Here is an 18,109-nt window from a genome sequence, read left to right as displayed (position 1 = left end):
TGTAGTAGTTTCTGCAGGAGACTCGGGACGGGAATAAAACTGGCCAGAGTAGGTAACTTACTTCCTCTCTCACACTTATTTGCACACTTTGATATTGCTGTGCTCTGGCATGTTTTATTAAATTGTTTTACCTTTTAGAGGAGATCGAAGGGAAAACCAGGAGTCCTGGACAAAGACAGGAGAGCAATCCCGTCTCTGTAAGGGCAAGTGCAGAGAAGAGGCAAGTTGATGCAAAACTTGTGCAAATCTGTTCATCCCTGATAACAGGCGTCCTAACCAAGAAAAATTAAATCCATGATTTTATGCTATGCTGCAAATAGCATTAAGGTGCGAGGGAGAAGAGAGAAACCAAACTTAGGGTGAGGATCCAGAGTTGCAGGTTCTGGCTCAAGCACAGGTTGGCTGTGATGGGACAATCTTAGTGAAGTGGATGCTTTTGCTGGGGAGAGGCAAGTGAACAGGTGGAGACCCAGAGGGGAGGGTGCCACATAGGGGCAGACCCCAGAGGAAGCAGAGTCAGTGGGAGTGTTTCAGGCAGACAGTGTTCATTTGAAAGGGAGACTGTGGGGACTAGGTGGTTTGTCCCAAGACTCCTCCCTCAATCCACGCCTGCTTTGGAGCCTTGAACTAGGCTGTGTTTTGGGGTCTTCCTACCTCCTAGCCTCAACTCTGTGCATGATTTTGCAAGGAAGCAGGGAACTTAAAGTTTCCCAGGGGAAAGGGACCGAGGGACGTCCTCAGAGAAGCAGCACCTTGGGAGTTGTTCTTTTAGCATCTGGTCTGCCCCTTCTAGACCAGGGGTCTGGTACCTCTTAGACAACTTAACTCTGTAGATCTTGAGGCTGAGATGAGTTGGAGGAGATAGGTGAGGGGCTAGCGGCACCAGGATGCTAAGAATTGGAAGTTTGTCTCTTGCGTCAGGCTGCATTTAGGTAAGAGAGATAGTAAGGTATGTTTCCCCAGGAGCGACCCACCCAGAAGTAGGTCCCAGTGCTATATTGGCCAGTAAAAGACTATCACCTTGGACCTCTGTTTGCTATCTGTTCCAGAGGAACCATACTTCCAGCTCTGTTCCCACCCCTCTGCTCTGCAGCTTCTGCTGTCCATTTCCAGGGTCCTCTGCTCTGCCTCCCGCTGGCCCAGGGTCACAGGGTTCCTTCACACCGGAAGCCAGGCCAGAACAGAAGCCCAGCTTCCTGGCACTGGGCCCTGGTGTGGGTTTGGGAGAATAGAACTTCTGCTGGCTGCCGGTGAAAGCACATCTCACCATGTGGCTCCTGCCCCATCCTAATCCCCTGATTTGCTCCCTGTCGGCCTCTCAGCAAACACAGGGCCTGCCAGCGTCGAGGGGCTTGTCACCCTGTTAGCGGATTTGTTCCCAGAGACGGTGAAGTTAATTGGCCCTTTATGTGGGGATCAGGGTGTATTTGCTCAGGGCTCCCAGAGCGGAGGCTGTGGCTCAGCTCCTGGGCAAGGCTGCTTCCTAATCCCTGTCATCCTGGGTTTGGAGGCTTGACAAATAGTGGGGCCACACTTTCCTTCCAGGACTCTCTAGGCCCAATGCTTCTATCCCTCACCATTCCTAGTCCTCACTTTTTCTTCTTGTTTCTTTTTGCTCTTTCTTTCTTTGTGCTTCTCAGCATCTCTGGACAGCACTCTCTTTAAACCAGTTCTGACCTACTGTCTAAAGAGGGCAGGTGTCTTATGATGACTACCTCCCAAGCATAACATTAGCTCCCTTCACCCCAGTGTTCCTGGAGCCCTGGGCCTGGCCTCCCCTCCTTCCCTCCCTTTCATTTTTTTTAAAGATTTATTTATTTTTATACAAGAGCTGGGGTACAGGCCAGAGGGGCAGGAGGGTGAGAGGATTCACCAGAGACAGAGCAGAAGCAGAACAGGCAGACGACAGAAATACACTGCTGAGGGGAGCGGCAGGTGCCACAGGAGAGGTCTGCAGACTTAATCTCATGTGGGATTCTTGCCAGTGGCTGGGATTGAACCCGCACTGAGGAGGCTGTGGACAGCTTCACAGCATGGCGCTCAATCCGCCGCACCACCGGGGAAGCCCCCCCCTCCCTTTCTTTACTTGAGCTCTGATGAGCAGCCTGGGAACTGGCCCATGCCTTTTCAAGTCCAGGTTCTTACTGGATTGTTCCCTGGAAGGAATTTACTTCTTACTTGTCTCCTTACTGCCTGCCCCTCCCCACCTAGAAGTCATGACACACCCCTGGCTTCTACTTCTTGCCTAGAGAGAGGAGATAACTTACTGCATCCCTTTCCACTTCCTAACTTGTAAACTATAGGTACTTGTACAGCACCTAGAACACTCTGTGCGTGTATACTGTAATTAGAGTGTCCTCCTTGGGGATCCTTTGGATTGGTTGGTAACTTCCCACCTTAGGCTTAAGAAAGAATCGGAGCTGAGATCAGGGCCCTCCCTCCTACTGTGTGAGGAGACTGCTTCTTTTCCAGCATTTTATCAATAATGTGATCTGTCCTTTGGAGAAGAGGATCTGAAGGGGAGTTGACAGAAAGAAGACAGAGTAGCTGGAGGCAAGAGAATGGGTGAGTGTTGTGTCTAGAGTTGGTGGGTAAGTTTGTGTTTACATATGGTATGGAGTCTTGTGGGAAGAGGGGTGTGTGTGTGTGTGTGTGTGTGTGTGTGTGTGTGTGTGTTTAGAAAACAATTCACAAAAAGCCATAGAAACGAATCAGGGGGTGATAAGGTGGGTGTGGAAGAGGACTATGTCTTTCCCAAAGTGGGTTTTTTTTAAGATTTATTTATTTATGCATACAAGAGCTGGGGTACAGGCCAGAGATGTGAGTGGTGAGAGGATTCACCAGAGACAGAGTGGGGAACAGAACAGGCAGACTGACTGAAACACACTGCTGAGGGGAGCAGCAGGTGAGACAGGAGAGGTCTGCTTTGCCATGTGGGTAGCACCCTGGGTGGGGATCAAACGTGTGCTGCAAAGGCTGCGGATTGCTTCATAGTGCTGTGCTTAACCCCTTGCGCCACCAGAAAAGCCCACCAAGGTGGTTGGTTTTGAGGTACATGAGGAAGGGGGTTAATATGAGTAATACAAGAACCCTATTCAACAGTGGGGTGTATGTGTGTGTGAATGTGTGTGTGTGTGTGTGTATTGTAAGGGAGAAGCCAACTTCTTTGACCTAATGCCAGCAACATAGGCCAGAGAAAATGGCTGGGAATTTGCAGTGACCGAGCTAGGGACACTATGAGAGGCTTTTCGGTGGTCCACAGCTGGCCTGCCAGCTGGTAGTGGATAAAGCTGCTAGCATGTAATTGCCTGGGAGGGCAATCTAAGGAAAACCCACCCTCTCACACTGATTACTGCCACTACCCCAGTAAACACACACACACACACACACACACACACACACACACACACGCCCAGTCCATTTACATCCCCCCAGAGCCTGCAGCCTCCCATCATTCTCTCTGCCTGGACCCCTTCCCAGGGCACTGATATGCACTGAACATATGTGTATGTTTTTGTGGGGTGGGGGAAACAAGGAATTAACATCTGTCCCCACCCCCACAAGGCTATGCCTGTGAATGGCCCAGCAGGGTCCTGGCTTCAGAGCTAAGATGCCAGGGGGGCAGTGACCCAGCCGGCTGAGGCCAGAGTGCCAAACAGGAGGGGATCAGGAGCAAAGAGCAGGTCCCCGGCTGGAAAGCAGACAGCAGGAGTCTACCCCGGCAGGAGCCAGGGTTTGTTGGCTTAGTCCCTGTAGCTGCTGAGATAATAAGCCAGGTGCCCCCCTCCTTTGCCCAAGAGTACCCCATCCCCCCCCATACACACATAGGGTTCCAGCAGAGTCTCCTGCAAGGAGAAGCTTTGCAAAGCACTGGAAATGTGGAGGCAACTGAAATGTCTGCATCCCCTTATAGACAGAACAACCACTAGGCAGAACAAGAACTTTTTTTTTCTTTTATAAAACTTGGTGCAAGCAAGCCCTCCATAAATACAGGTTTAGGGAATACATCTGATTAGCTAGTCCTCACAACTGCCCCTTTAGAGACCATTCTTCTTCTCTCTGCCTCTCTCTACTTTCTATCTCTGTCTCTCTCTCTCTCCCATCTATGTTACTTTACCAGGGCTGTTGTAACAAAGTACCACAAATAAGGTGGCCTAAAACAATAGTTTATTCTCCCATAATTCTGAAAGCTAGAGGCTTACAGTCTAGGAGTCCTGCTTCCCTCACCTTCCACCAGAACTCTACTGCCATGTCCTGTCCCTGTGTATCCTGTCCCCTCCCCCTGCCACCTATTTCTTCTGGTAAGCAGAGTAGTTTTCAAGTCTGAGAATGAGTTCTACTGTGCTTCTATGGAGGTGTGAAAATATACCTCCAAAGTCCCATTGATATGTAAACAACTGACAACGTTAATAGTAATATTTTCTCAAATTAATAAAATTTAAGAAAAAAACATAGTTTTTAGGAATTTCATAAATAAACAAACAAACAAACAAACAAACAAACAAGTAAAATCAAGGTGTCAGCAGGGCTATTCTCTCTCTGAAGGTGCCAGGAAACATTCCTTCCTGGTTTCTTCCACCTTCTGGGGGATGCTGGCAATTACTGGCATTTCTTGGCCTTATGCATCGTTCCCACCTTCACACAGTATTCTTCCGTGTGTGTGTGTGTGTGTGTGTGTGTGTGTGTGTGTGTGTGATCTCTTCTCATAAGGACACCAATCATTGAATTAGGCCCACCCTAATCTAGTGTGACCTCAGTTAACCAATTATATCTGCAAGGATCCTATTTCCAAATAAAGTCACACACTGAAGTTCCAAGTAGATATGAATTGGGAGGGGATATTATTTAATCCAAGACACCTTCCTTTTCTGTTTTTCCTCCTTCCTTTCATTCTCTCTATTTTCCCTGCTGCTCTTCTAATAGGGGTCCCATGTTGCTAATTTTATTTTATTACTTTTTTAAGATTTTATTTATTTTTGCATAGAAGAGCTGGTGTGTAGTCCTGAGGTGGGAGGAGTGAGAGGATTCACCAGAGACAGAACAGAGTGGGGAACAGAACAGGCAGATTTACCAAAATACACTGCTAAGGGGTGTATTGGGCAAGACAGAAGAGGTCTGCTGAGTCATATGGTTCAGCTCCTTAGCCAGGGATTGAACTCAGGCCACTGTGGTAGACCATCATGGTAATAACGCTGAGACTTAATCTCTAGGCCACCAGGGAGTCCCTGTTTTGTGAATTTTATAATTATAAGCATAATACATGGTCATGTAAAAATTCTCCAAGTGGAATAAGAGACACTAAGATCGCCATTCTTAAGGTCCTTCTTCATTCCACAGCACCACTTGGCAGAGGTTTCTTGGATATCCTTTCAGATTTGAAAAAATCATATATATTATATATTTTTTAAAAAAACACAAATATGACCATAACTACTTTACTGTTTCACAGCTTGCTTTTTCAAAACATATAAGAACGTGTTTTAGGCCACCTAGTAAGTTAAACAGAGAAGGGGAACCAGTTAGAAAGCTCCCACTTTGGGTCTCCCTGGTGGTGCAGGGTTTAAAGTCTCAGCACTATCAAGCTATCACCAGCCACTATAACATAAGTTCGATCCCTGGCCAGGGAGATAACCCACATGGTGTAGCAGACCTCTCTCCTATCTTGCCTGCTGCTTCCTCAGCAGTGTATTTCAGTGGATCTTACTGTTCTGCTCCCCATTCTGTCTCTGGTGAATCTTCTCATCCCCTATACCTCTGGCCTGTATGCCAGTTCTTGTATGCATAAATAAATAAAATAAATCTTTAAAAGCAAAAAGAAAGCTCCCACTTTCCGATATAGGCAAGCTATGATGGGAACTAGGACCAGGGTGCTACCACCAATGATGGGAAGGGGGTAGGTTCTGGATATATTTTTAAAATAGAGCTGTCAAGCTTTTACTGAGATGGGGAAATTTAAGTCTATTGTCATTTCAGTAGGTTAGGACATCAGTTATGTGTTTGAGATGTCTGTTAGAACTCTCAGTGGTGTGGCTACATGGGCAGGTGGATGACCTCGTCTGAAGTTCAGAGCAGTGATCTAAGCTAGAGATAGAAATTTGAGAGTCCTCATCATATAAATGGCATGGAAATTCATAGAACTAAGGAGATTTTTAAGAAAGATAAAATCACAATGGACAGGACCAAGGACTCAGCCTTTGGGTACTCGTAGATATACTTAGCATCTAGGAACTTGAGGAGGAAGCAAAAAGAAGTCTAAGAAAGGCCAGAGAGCTCCTTAGTATCTCATGGGCTCCCTGCCTCATGTCCATGGCCAAGGGCTTCCTTTAGCTTCTCATCAACCTTTACTCTAACTATTGCAAACTGAGTGTCTGCATTCAGTCTCCTGCTGAGAACTGTCCTCTGCAGTTGTTGGAGACAGTGGTCCATTGTATGTTCAACCCTCATTTAGTAAGCACCTACTAAGTGCCAGATAATAAGCTGCATGTGTGTCTCTAATGATCAAATCTGATCACGTCACCATCGTTCAAAATGATAATGGCTCCTCAATAGCTATAGGATAGACCCCAGCAAGTGGCACGGGAGTATCACCATCATCTCAATGATGTCTGCCTTTTCAGATCTTTTATTTTATATTTTATTTATTTATTTTTGCATAGAAGAGCTGGGGTGTAGGCCAGGGATGCAGGGGGTAAGGGAATTCACCAGAGACAGAGTGGGTTGCAGAACAGGCAGATGTACTGAAATACACTGCTGAGGGGAGCAGTGGGCCAGAGAGGAAAGATCTGCTGCAGTGGGTCAGCTCCCTGGCAGGGGATTGAACTCAGGCCAAAGTGGCTGGTGATAGCTCGATTAACCCCTGAGCCACCAGGGAGGCCCTCAACATATGATGTTTTAATTATTTGTTTACAAGCTTATTTACCCCATAAGCCCCAAGTTCCCCTCAGAGGGCAGGAACTACATCTTACTCATCTTTGTACCATTGATGCCTAATAAAATATGTAGTATACAGTGGGTGCTCATTTAATGTTAATGAAGATATGAATTATAATAGATCACATTTTTTTGTGAAATTACTGTGGCCAGCGCTGTTCTAAAGTGCTTTACTCCTTGAATTCTCCCAGTAACTGTGCGTAGATAGTATTATTGCCCTCGTTTTGCAGATAGGGAGATGTAGGCACAGGGTGATAAAGTGACTTGGCTAGTAAATGATCAGTATTTCAAGTCAGGCTGACCCTGTATCTGCAGGCTTGGTATACTCCATCCCTCACAGACCTGAATCTGAGGATGGCAAAAAGAAGGAACCCCAACATCCCACTGTTATGTATAATTCTAATAACAGTATGACTTCTACCATCACATTGCTGAGCATAATTCACTAGGAATCCCCAGATCTTTTTCTACCATTCTATTTTTAGCCCCTACTTCCCTTAGTCCCTGGAGCTGTCAGTATTGAGCCTGATGCTCTTAGTATTTGTTCATTTCTGTGATTTCTGGCACTTTCCCAGTTTCAGGAAAGTCAGAAATGGGTTCTATTCTTTATCATTCTCTTTGTCTCTGTCTCTCTCTCTGTTGGTGAGGGTCAAATTCACAAAGGAAGAGACCAATTAAGGTATTTAAATCCGCTGCATCCAACAGAGGATGCCCCCATTTTTCAATTAAAGAGGAATATTCCCTTGCCTTTAATGATTTACATTCAGAGGGAAATGCTTTGTGTTAAATACACATGTGAAAGGTTTTCCTCCACAGCACACTCCTTATTCTGTATTTCTTTGCTCATTTGTACATGTGCTTACACATTTACCTGTATTCACCTTGAATTCTGGACTTCTCGCCAGTGTCTGCAGGAGTCCCTCTGTCCTGGAGTCCTTCCTTTTATTGCTCCGCATTGAACTTTGGTTTTCTACACCATAAGGGGCCCCCTTTCACTGACTTGTCCTGAAGCTCAATTCCATGGAGTGATGAGGACCCCAACAGTGATGAGGCTCTTACAAAGAAGCATAGTCTGACCTGGGAAAATCCAGCCGTCTTATGATTTCATTCTCCACTGCCACACTGAGGAGAGATGCAACCAGGATGCTCTGAGGAGCACACAGAGCAGAGCAGGTGCTTTTCTAACAAGTCCTGGAAACCTCCCCTCCCTGCTTTCCTTCTGTCCTCTCTCCCTCCTGTCTCCCTTTCCTTCCTTCTTTCATTCCCTCCCTGCCTCCCTTCTCTCTTGTGTCCCATTCCTTTCAGTTTTTCTTCGATGTCTCTCCCCTTTCATCTCCCTACCCCCATCCTGCTGCCTGTTTATTTTTAAAGCCTCACCTCCTAGGTCTTGATTGCATAGCTCATAAATATTCAATATTTCCTAGAAGCAACCTCTGAATGATATTTCAGCACTCAGTGTTGTCCCCTCATCTAATCAGAAATAGGGCTAGACTTTTGCTAAAGGTCACTTGCCTCTACCCTCTGAGCACTGTACTTAGCAGCACGGGGGACTTATTTTCCTGTCCATGGTCTTAATCATAAAGGGGCTGCCCACTGTGAACTTGCAGTCCCTTATGGACTCCCACCTTCTCAGAGCCCACGACCCCCATTGCTAAATATTCCATGATGAGAAGGTTGAAATATACCAGGGCAATAACCCTGGCATTAGAAGAAGGAAAGACAGAAGTGGATCTGGAGTTATGATCCACATAGAAAATTTATCAGCTCTGTGCCTGGTACGCAGAGAACACTCAGTAAATATCTGAGCTGTTGTTGATTTTCTAATCCATATAGAAAAAAAGGAACAAATAAACCAAAATATAAGCAGTGGTTGAATTAGGTATGAGGGAATATATACAATTTAAAAAAATATTTTCTTTATTTAAAAATATAATCCTATTTCTGAAAAATGTAAGATGATCCTTTCTAAAGGGTTAAGTAGAGGAAAGGAGGTAGGCAGATTATAGGTCTGGGGCTCTGCTCAAGACATAGCTCTCCTTCCAGGATGAACACCCAGGAGGAACTCCAGTCTAGGCAGTGGCCAATTTCCTTTCCCCCAATGGTTTCGAGTCAGGTCAGCCCAAGTCAGGGCTCTTTGTATGAGGAAAAGGAGGAAACAGAGAGATGGGAATAGGAAGTAAGTGCAGGGAATCGGAGACTCATAGGTTCCTTTAGGGGAAAAAATTAATTATTTATTTATGCATAGAAGAACTGGGGTGTAGGCCAAAGGTGAGGGGCGGTGAGAGGATTCACCAGAGACAGAGTGGGGAGCAGAACAGGTATATTTACTGAATTACACTGCTGAAGGGAGCAGTGGGCGAGGCAGGAGAAGTCTGCTGTGCCATGTGTGGGTTAGCTCTCTGGCCGGGGATCAAACACAGGCCTTAGCTGTGAAGGACTGAGTCTTAGCCCCTAGGCCACCAGGGAGGCCGCAGAATGGTAGGTCCCTTTGTAAGTACCCTCCCCCTAAACCTCTATTCTATGACATGTTAAAAAGTTCTCAGCTTGACTTGAATCCTTCCAGAGACAGGGAGTTCAAAACCTGACAGGGCCTCTTACAAGGTGAGGAAGCTAGGGTTCCTGTCTGGAGACCTCACTTTCTTCTCCTGGGCTTGCTTCTGCTTCTGGCTATCACTAAAGAATTAACTAGCAGGGCTCACTTGTGGCCCAAGGGTTTAAGTCTCAGCACTATGAAACTGTCTGCACCCACTGCAGCACAAGTTCAATCCCTGGCCAGGGATCTAACCCACATGGCGCAGCAGACCTCTCTTGTCTCATCCCACTGATCCCCTCAGCAGTGTATTTCAGTAGCTCTGCCTGTTCCCCACTCTGTTTCTGGTGAATCCTCTCACTCCCTGCACCTTTGGCCTGTACCCCAGTTCTTACATGCATAAATAAATAAAAATAAATCTTAAAAAAAAAAAAGAATTAAGTAGGAAGTCGGTAGAGAGAGTAGTAGGCTCAGAAAACAAGAGGTGGAATCCAAGAATTAAGGAAAAGAAAAACCTCTTGGTTGAGACACTGGAGACGATCAGGGCCAAGCTCATCTCTTAACACTGCCCTGAGCCATCTCTGTCCAAACTCCTAAGGGGACAAGGCAGGTAGAGGTTGGGGATGGGGTGGGCCACAATGACTTGGGCAGCAGCCAAAGAAGCAGCTTCGTAGCCCCCACATAGGCCCTATTTCAGCACAGCTTAGGTTGGGGAGGGCATCAGAAATATTCCACGGGGCTCTTCCAAAAGGCCAGGGCTGCTGCCAGAGGAAGCTATAAAAATGTGTATGAGAGGGGGAGGGTCGATGTGGGGACAGGGCCCATGTGTTTCGGGCTCTATTAACTAACTCCCTCCCATCCATCACAACCTCCCCCGGGCCTCTGCAGCCCTGGCAGCTGGGTCACCCCGGGGAGGCTGGGCTGGGGGTCCCTAAAGGGAGCCAGGCTTCAGGCAGAGCAGCGGAGACACATGTGTGCCTGGCTGGGTTGGGGCTGGCGCCTCATTGAGAAGGGGGCTCTCCAAGCTGGGCTTCATTAGGGCAGTGGCACTAATAGGGGAGGGGGTGCTGGGGGCCGGGCTGACAGCCAATTACTTGCTCGTCTGCATTATGGATTAACCCATCTGGGCCTAGGAGATTGGCTCTGAAAGGGGCACAAAAGGGGGGGGCGTGACCACAATCACACACTGAATTATCCCGTCTGAGCGCAATTGTCCACCAACAAACGGGGCCTCAGGATGGGTGACCCCCTTGGGTTCTCCCCACCCCCCTCACCCCTCGCCCCACAGCACGAGCCAGAGATAAAGTGTCACCTGGTTAAGAGGCAAGGTCTGGGACAAGGAGAACAAGGATGCCATTCCAAAAAGGCAGGGTGTTTAGGGGAGAAGGCTGAGTTTGAGGTTCAGCCAGAGAAGGCTAGAGTCAGGCAAAGGTTCTTTCACATATATTTTTTACTTTGGTCCTCTGCCTCAGAGGCAAAGCATGACTTAAGAAATCCAATTAACTGGAATACCAGACAGAATCAGAGAGTAGACGACTTGGCCGAGTCTCCAGGAAGATGCATGGAAGGACCCTCAGAGTCAGGGGTCTCGATCTCACCGTCACCCCTCTGAGGCTAATTGATTCCAGGCATGAATAAGGGGCTCTCAGATGGGGTCTTGGAGGACCCCTGCCCTGCTCTGGCATTTCTGATGCTCTCCCAGTGGGGTGCCCTGCACCCTCCCCCACCCCTCCTCTAGGAATAAGCAACAGCGGTGCTGGGTGATGGAGGGAAGAACGGGAGGGGGTGGCAGGCAGGGGGCTCTCTCCTCTGGCTAATCCCCTCATTACCATCTCATAATCAGAATCACGCTTTCAATGTAAATGGGGATGTTAAATATTGGTTTCTCTAGACACAAGCTCCTTTGGAGAAAATTATTGATGCTCCCTCTTTTGCCAGTGCTGGAGGCTCCCACAGTGAGGGGGGTGGTGTGGAGCATTAGTAAGGGTTAGGGACTTAGAGTCTGGTTGGTGGGGATGGTGGAGGTGTCTGACAAGAAGGGGGCAAACTGATTAGTTTTTAGTTGGCCTGGGCAGCCTCAATTTCCCTGATTCAGCAAAAGAAATTCATCCAGAGGAAATTGGCTCGTTTCAAACTCATCAAGACTTTGTTGGAGCTGATTGGCTTCTGCTCTCAAATCACTCTTGACCAGAGATAAATATGGAGTTGTAGATCCCAAAGTCAGATTGGGGGAAGGGGGAGGACAGGAAAGAGGGGCTGAGAAAGGGGGGAGATGCATTTAATGGGAAGCTCAGCCTCCTGGGCCAGGCATTGCTAGAACCCCTGGAATGCCCCAGGGGGGAATGACCTGGACTCTCCTTCTATTTCTAGATACAGAGCAAAACAAAGTTGCAACAGCTTTTCACATGTAGTTTTGTACTTGTCTTTTCAAGTCCTGTGAAGTGGGTATCACAGTTGTCATTCCCAACCTGCAGGTGAGACTGTGAGGCAGCAAGCAGGTCAGTGGTAGGTTTTTATTGGAATGCAGATCTACTATTTGAGGTTTCTGCTCCCTTGCCACTATAGGGACAAAGAGATCATTTGGCATGTCTGTAGTCTGACCCCAGTTATGTGCATTGAGGGGTGGGTATGGGGGCACTCAGACAGAGGTCCTTTTCTGCTCTTAGAGGTCCTTTTCCCACTACAGTTAGGACACATGGCCATGGACTATTGGAAAGGCCAGCACACTGCCTGTTCCTCACTGCCTGGATTCAAAACTGGGAATGAAATATATCAATACTAATAATGGTTCCTTCTCACATTTAATTAGCATTTGCAGTTTACAAGGTCCCTTGCAAGTTGCATATAGTTAGGGCCTCACAATCTAATTTGAACTGGCACCATCACTTAAGGTTTAAGGACACATTGTGGGTACACCTCTCAGTTCCACTGTTTTGTAGCTGGATGATATAAGGAAAGTTATACCATGCTTTGCTGCCTTGATGTCCTTATCTATGGAATAAAGGGGATGATAATAGAGCCTACCTCCTAGAGTTTTGGGAATAATAATTGAGATTATTATGCCAAATACTTAAAAGTGCTAGTACATACTAAGTTTTCTTTTCTTTGTTTTAGGATTTATTTTTTATTTATTATGCATACAAGAATTGGGGTATAGGCCAGAGATGTGGATTGGGGGTGGTGGGGGGAGTGACAGGATTCACCAGAGACAGAGTGGGGAGCAGAACAGGCAGACCTACTGAAATACACTGCAGGCAAACAGGAGAGGTCTGCTGTGCCCTCTGGGTTAGAGCCCTGGCCAGGGATAGAACCGGAATTTAACCCCTGTGCCACGAGGGAGGTCCAACATTCTAAGATTTCAATGTTAGCCACGGGGTAAGGATTATGATCTACAATCCATTTTACAGACACAGAAACTGAGGCGCAAAGGACTAAATAACTTGCCTAAGGTTACTTGGTTGGTAAGAAAAGAGCTGGTTCTTAAATGAGGTCCGGAATGAAATCTGCAGGTGGTGTGGCCTTCTGCCCCAGTGCCCTCAAGGTGAGAAAGAAAAGGGCTGTCTCCTGAGGTCCTCTGCTGTGTTTTAGGTGGTGAGGGCAGGTTATTTTTCCGCTCAGCGTGGTTAGGATCGCAGGGAGGCAGGAGAAGCGAGTTCTCCACTATAACCGGTGTGGGGCGGCGGGACCTCTCCTCTTCCCGGTCAGAGACGGGGGCCAGGGCACCATGTGGTCTGCGCTAAGCCTCTCCAGAAAGAGAAGGCGGGAGATGCCTTCGGAGGGCCCCCTCCGGGGCCTCAGAGACGGTTTCCGTTGCTCAGCTCCCTCCGTTTAGCTTTCTCCTCATTAACTCCCCGGCCTCATTAATCAGCCGCGATGAAATGCGCCCCCGGGAACACTGCCCGCCCGCTCTGCCGTTTGGCGCTTTAATTATCCCCCCAGCGGGAGGAGGTGCGGTGTTTGATGCGCGCGTGCAAACGCGCGCTCTCTCTCTCACACACACACACATACACACACACACACACACACACACACACGCAGGCACGCACACGCACACCCTGCCCGGGGCCCGGATAGCCTAGCTAAAGCAGGACCCAAGTAGAGACCTAGCTTGGGCGGGACACGGGACTCGGTTGCCAGGATGTGCCTGCAGACCCAGGCAGCCCTGGCTCCTACTGGGCCTCTATAAGTCAGTCTACTATGGCGGTGTCATTTGGATCAAGTCCTCTTCCTACAAAGAAGAAACTTCTTTCTGTTCAAAAAAATCCACAAGCTTTCCTCTTTTTAGTCCTTTCCTTTGGTTTACTAACCAGCTCCCTGGGCCTTCCTCCTGTGTAAGTAGCTCAAGGTCAGATGTTGAAGATATAGACATCACCCCAGTGAGTCCCCAGGAAGTTCCTGCCCTCCAAAACCCACTTGGACAAAGTGCTATTCTTTTTTTTTTTTTTTTAAGATTTATTTATTTATTTATGCATACAACAGTGGGGAAGAGAACAAGCAGACTGACTGAAATACACTGCTGAGGGGAGCAGCGGGCGAGACAGGAGAGGTCTGCCTCGCCATGTGGGTTTCTCCCTGGCAGGCCGGGGATGGAACTCGCGCAGCAGAGGCTGTGGGTTGCTTCATAGTGCAGTGCTTAACCCCTTGTGCCACCAGGGAGGCCCCACAAGGTGCTATTCTTAAAGCAAGCATAGTGTGCTAGAGAAATGCAGGGCGCATGTGGGCGCGCGCGCGCGCGCGCGCGCGCACACACACACACACACACACACACATACACGGTGGGGGGTGTCTTGGAGAAGATAAGTCTGGATTGTGACTTAACCATAAGTGTTGGTTAGCTGGCATAGGAGTGGGTGCTTCCAGAAGCAAATAGCTCACACAGAGAGCAGAATATACAGCACTGTGTGTGTGCAAGGCTTGTGGGTAATTCAGTGTGGCTGGAGGGCAGGGTGGGGTTAAGGGGATAGCATAAAGCAAGGAGGCTAAGGCCTGGGGTCATGGGGTGCCTTGTTTGCCATGCAAAGAAAGCTGAATTAGATCCAACCTAGAGGCAAAGAGAAGTTACTGACAGATTTTAAATCCAGAGATTGCAATGATTAGACTTATGTTTTGGAGAACTTTTCAAGTGGGGAGGATGAATTGGAGGGGAACAGGGATGGAGGCAAAGAGGCTAATTAGCTGGCTAGGTGACTGACTGGGTGTGGGAGGCAAAAGGAAGAAAGAGAAGAGTTTGGAATTTTCCAGGTTCCCTCCCCAAAGTGTGTTTTGGGAATTGGGAGGAAGGTGCCTTGAGGTGTTCAAAGGTCTCTGACTCAGAAAAGGAAGGTAAGAAATAGTCCCACTGATTCTCTCCAGCCAGCGGATTTGTCTTCTGGCCCCAGGTGATAAGTTACTTCACCAGGTCTCTCATTTTAAGATGAAACATAGATGGATCTGGTTTACACACACACACCTGCAGAGTCTGGGGCCCTGTAGAAAAGATCTGAGCAGGCCAGGGCAAGAATAGGTTTCCAGGGCCTCTCTGTGGTGCAAAGGGTTAAGAAGCAACCTATGAAGCTATCTGCAGTCACTGCAACAGGAATTCGAACCCCAGCCAGGGAGAAACCCACATGGCACAGCAGACCTCTCCTGTCTCGCCCTCTGCCCCCCTCACAGTGTATTTCAGTTAGTCTGCCTGCTCTGTCTCTGGTGAATCCTCTCACATACACACACCGCCACCCCCTCCATCTCTGGCCTATAACCCAGCTCTTGTATGCATAAATAAATACATCTTTAAAAAAAAAAGAAAAGCTCTATTTAAAAAAAAAAGAAAGAAAGTATTCCAGCTAATAAATGAATTAAAATGTCCCAATTTGGTAATCCCTAATGAAATAATGGGCCTGGGCAGTGACCATTCATGGACACTGATAGAACAACAGATTCACAATGTTTTTTATGAAGGATTCTTGCAAAAAACAATCAAGCATTAATTGATCAAACCTCTACATCTAACAACCAATTTACAGGAAATATGGAGCAGAAGAACATGTTAAATGACACCATGGGGATACATTTGACAAAATCCAGACCATGGGAAATTCTACAGAACAAATGGCCGAGTTTCTTCAACAAATAAATTGCCAGGAATAAAAGAGATTGGGTGGGGGGTCATCAAGATAAAAGAGCCATTGCACTGTCTAGACTCATTTGGATCCTAATTTGAACAAAAGCAATTACAATGAAGAAAAATAATTGAGGCAATTGGGGAAGTTTGGACATTGATGATATATTTTAGGTGTGATAATGGTCTGAGTGTTTTCATATTATTTTACGAGTCTTTACCTTTCAGGACTATGTTGAACTGTTTACAAAAGAAATATCATTTCTGAGCTTTACCTCAAAGTCAAGAGGGAAATGTGGGATGGGGAGTGAGTGAAGATTGCTTTTGAATGGACAATGCTGAAGCTGGGTGATGGGTACATGGGCATTCATTCTATTATTTTAAGTTTGCATATGCCTATTATTTCACAATATTTTATTATCCATGTAAGGAAGGTTTTTTTTAAAAAAAGATTTATTTTATTTTATGCATACAAGAGCTGGTGCACAGGCCAGAGGTGTAGGGGTGAGAGGATTCACCAGAGACAGAGTGGGGAACAGAACAGGCAGATTGACTGAAGTACACCTCTGAGGGGAGCAGTGGGTGTGCAAGGAGAGATGTGCTGCGACATGTGGGTTGCTCCCTGGCCGGCCAGGGGAATCAAACTCATGCTGCAGAGGCTGCAGATAGCTTCATAGGTTGCGCGTGTCTTAACATCTTGCGCTTTCAGGGAGGCCCCAATGATAGAAAAAATTTAAAACTACTTTGTGAGCCAAAATGTGTTGCCTCAATCATGGGCTGCCAGATTGTGGTCTTTGGATCTGACTGTGCTTTGCTTTAGCTTCCATTAGACTCTATATCATCTAGGTGTAACAAGGTGGTTCCCAGGTTTCCTGCCCCACCCAAGGGAGAGTGGAGCTGAGCAGGGAGAAAAGAAGCTGGAGCAGGGATGGAGGAAGGAAGGAAGAAGGATGGAGAGTCATAAGGAGGCCTGGAGGAGGCACACGGAGCCGAGAGACATGTGAAGAAACTGCGCTTGCCTTTTAGTCGTGGACTGGGTGACACAGATGTGGGTGAGAGACCCATGGGGAGGTGACAATGGCAGTTTTTGACTTGATTTTGCTCTTTCCCTCCCAGACTTGTCTGGTTGTTTCTATCCTTTTCTGTGGGTCCCTGCTGGAAGGTGCTTTAGACTTGTGGCAGGCTTTGGGGCCTTACTCTGGGCCAATCCTGCTTGGATGGACTTTTACCCACAAGAGGACGGGTAACTTTGGGTGCTTGGTTTAGAAACTACATTTTTGGCCTTTCCTGTATTGTTTCCTAATTGTATTAAAGTTCCTTCTCATTAAAGTCTCATATGTTTTGTGTTGATGCGGGGGATGGCAGAACCTATTTAGAGCAGGCAGGTTTGCCGGGTCTGGGGTGCCTCTCTACCTGCCCTGTAACACAGGGATCCAAACCACCAGCGCTGAAACCTTTTGCTACTTGACCTCACTTACCCAAACTCTTTTCTGATCTCTTTTCAAGTCCTTTCCTAGGGAACCTGACAGAGGAACACTGGAAAAAACTTTAAAGGCCAGCACAAATTGCTAGGCTAGGAGACACAGAGCATGAGGGAGCTAGGGGTTAGCAACGGTCACGACTTAGCTCCCCTCAAGTCGCCTGCCCAAGTCCCTCTCGATCCAACTCCTTTGCGCCAACGTTCAAGGGAGACTGCGTCTGTCTGACCAGACCTCCTACCTTTGCCCCGGCATTCCAGAACCCAGACAAAAGCACCCACTGCCCAGAAAAGAATAAATAAAAGACGGAATCTCCTTCGGAACAATCGGGTTCGAGAAAGGAGCAGTCACTCTGGGGAGACAGAGCTGCGGGCGGGGCAGGGGAGGGAGAGCAAGTCCTCTGATCCTCCGGCACGCGCGCGGGACAGCTTAGGTTGTGCAGGCAAAGCTCGATTTCTGCGCAGCCTCTTCTTACTGCACCCCACCCCCTTTATCCTGCATCCCCCACCCCGGCTCCGCAGTGAACCGCGGGTGTCTGAGCGCTAACAGCTCTTTTAGAAGAGCAGGGTTGAAAGGGCGAGCTGAGCGCGAGGGGCGGCGGCCCGGGCGCGGGGCGCGGGGCGCAGGGGAGCCGGACAATAGGCAATCAGCCGCACCCGGGGCGCGCAGGGCTCTCCGGCAGGGAGTGCGCTCCCCGGGTGCGCAAAGTCCCTCCCCAACCCCCGCGGGCGCCTTATTGTTCCCCGGCTCCTCCTCCAGCCCGACCCGGGCCGCCCAGATTGCCGCCGCCTTGGGGGTCTGGCGAGGGTCGGTTCTTGGCCGCAGACTGGCCCCGAGTCCTCAGACCCCAGAGATAGGCGCGCCGCGGTCAGGCTACTCGCCCTCCCCCGCTCCCACCTCCTCCATCACCCGCTCCCGGGCCGAGCGGGGTAATGAGCCGCCCTCCGCCTGGCGCCCGCACCATTGTGTGCACGTTGGGGGTGAGGCCGGGTCTCCGCGGCGCGATGGAGGGTGACCGCTGGCGCGGCTGCGACCCCCGCTTCACACCTGCTCCCCGCCCCCAGCCCGCGGCGG

The sequence above is a fragment of the Talpa europaea genome, assembly GCF_964194135.1.
Source record: "Talpa europaea genome assembly, chromosome: 12".
NCBI classification, from domain to species: Eukaryota; Metazoa; Chordata; class Mammalia; order Eulipotyphla; family Talpidae; genus Talpa; species Talpa europaea.
Note: the sequence above shows the minus strand (reverse complement) of the source record.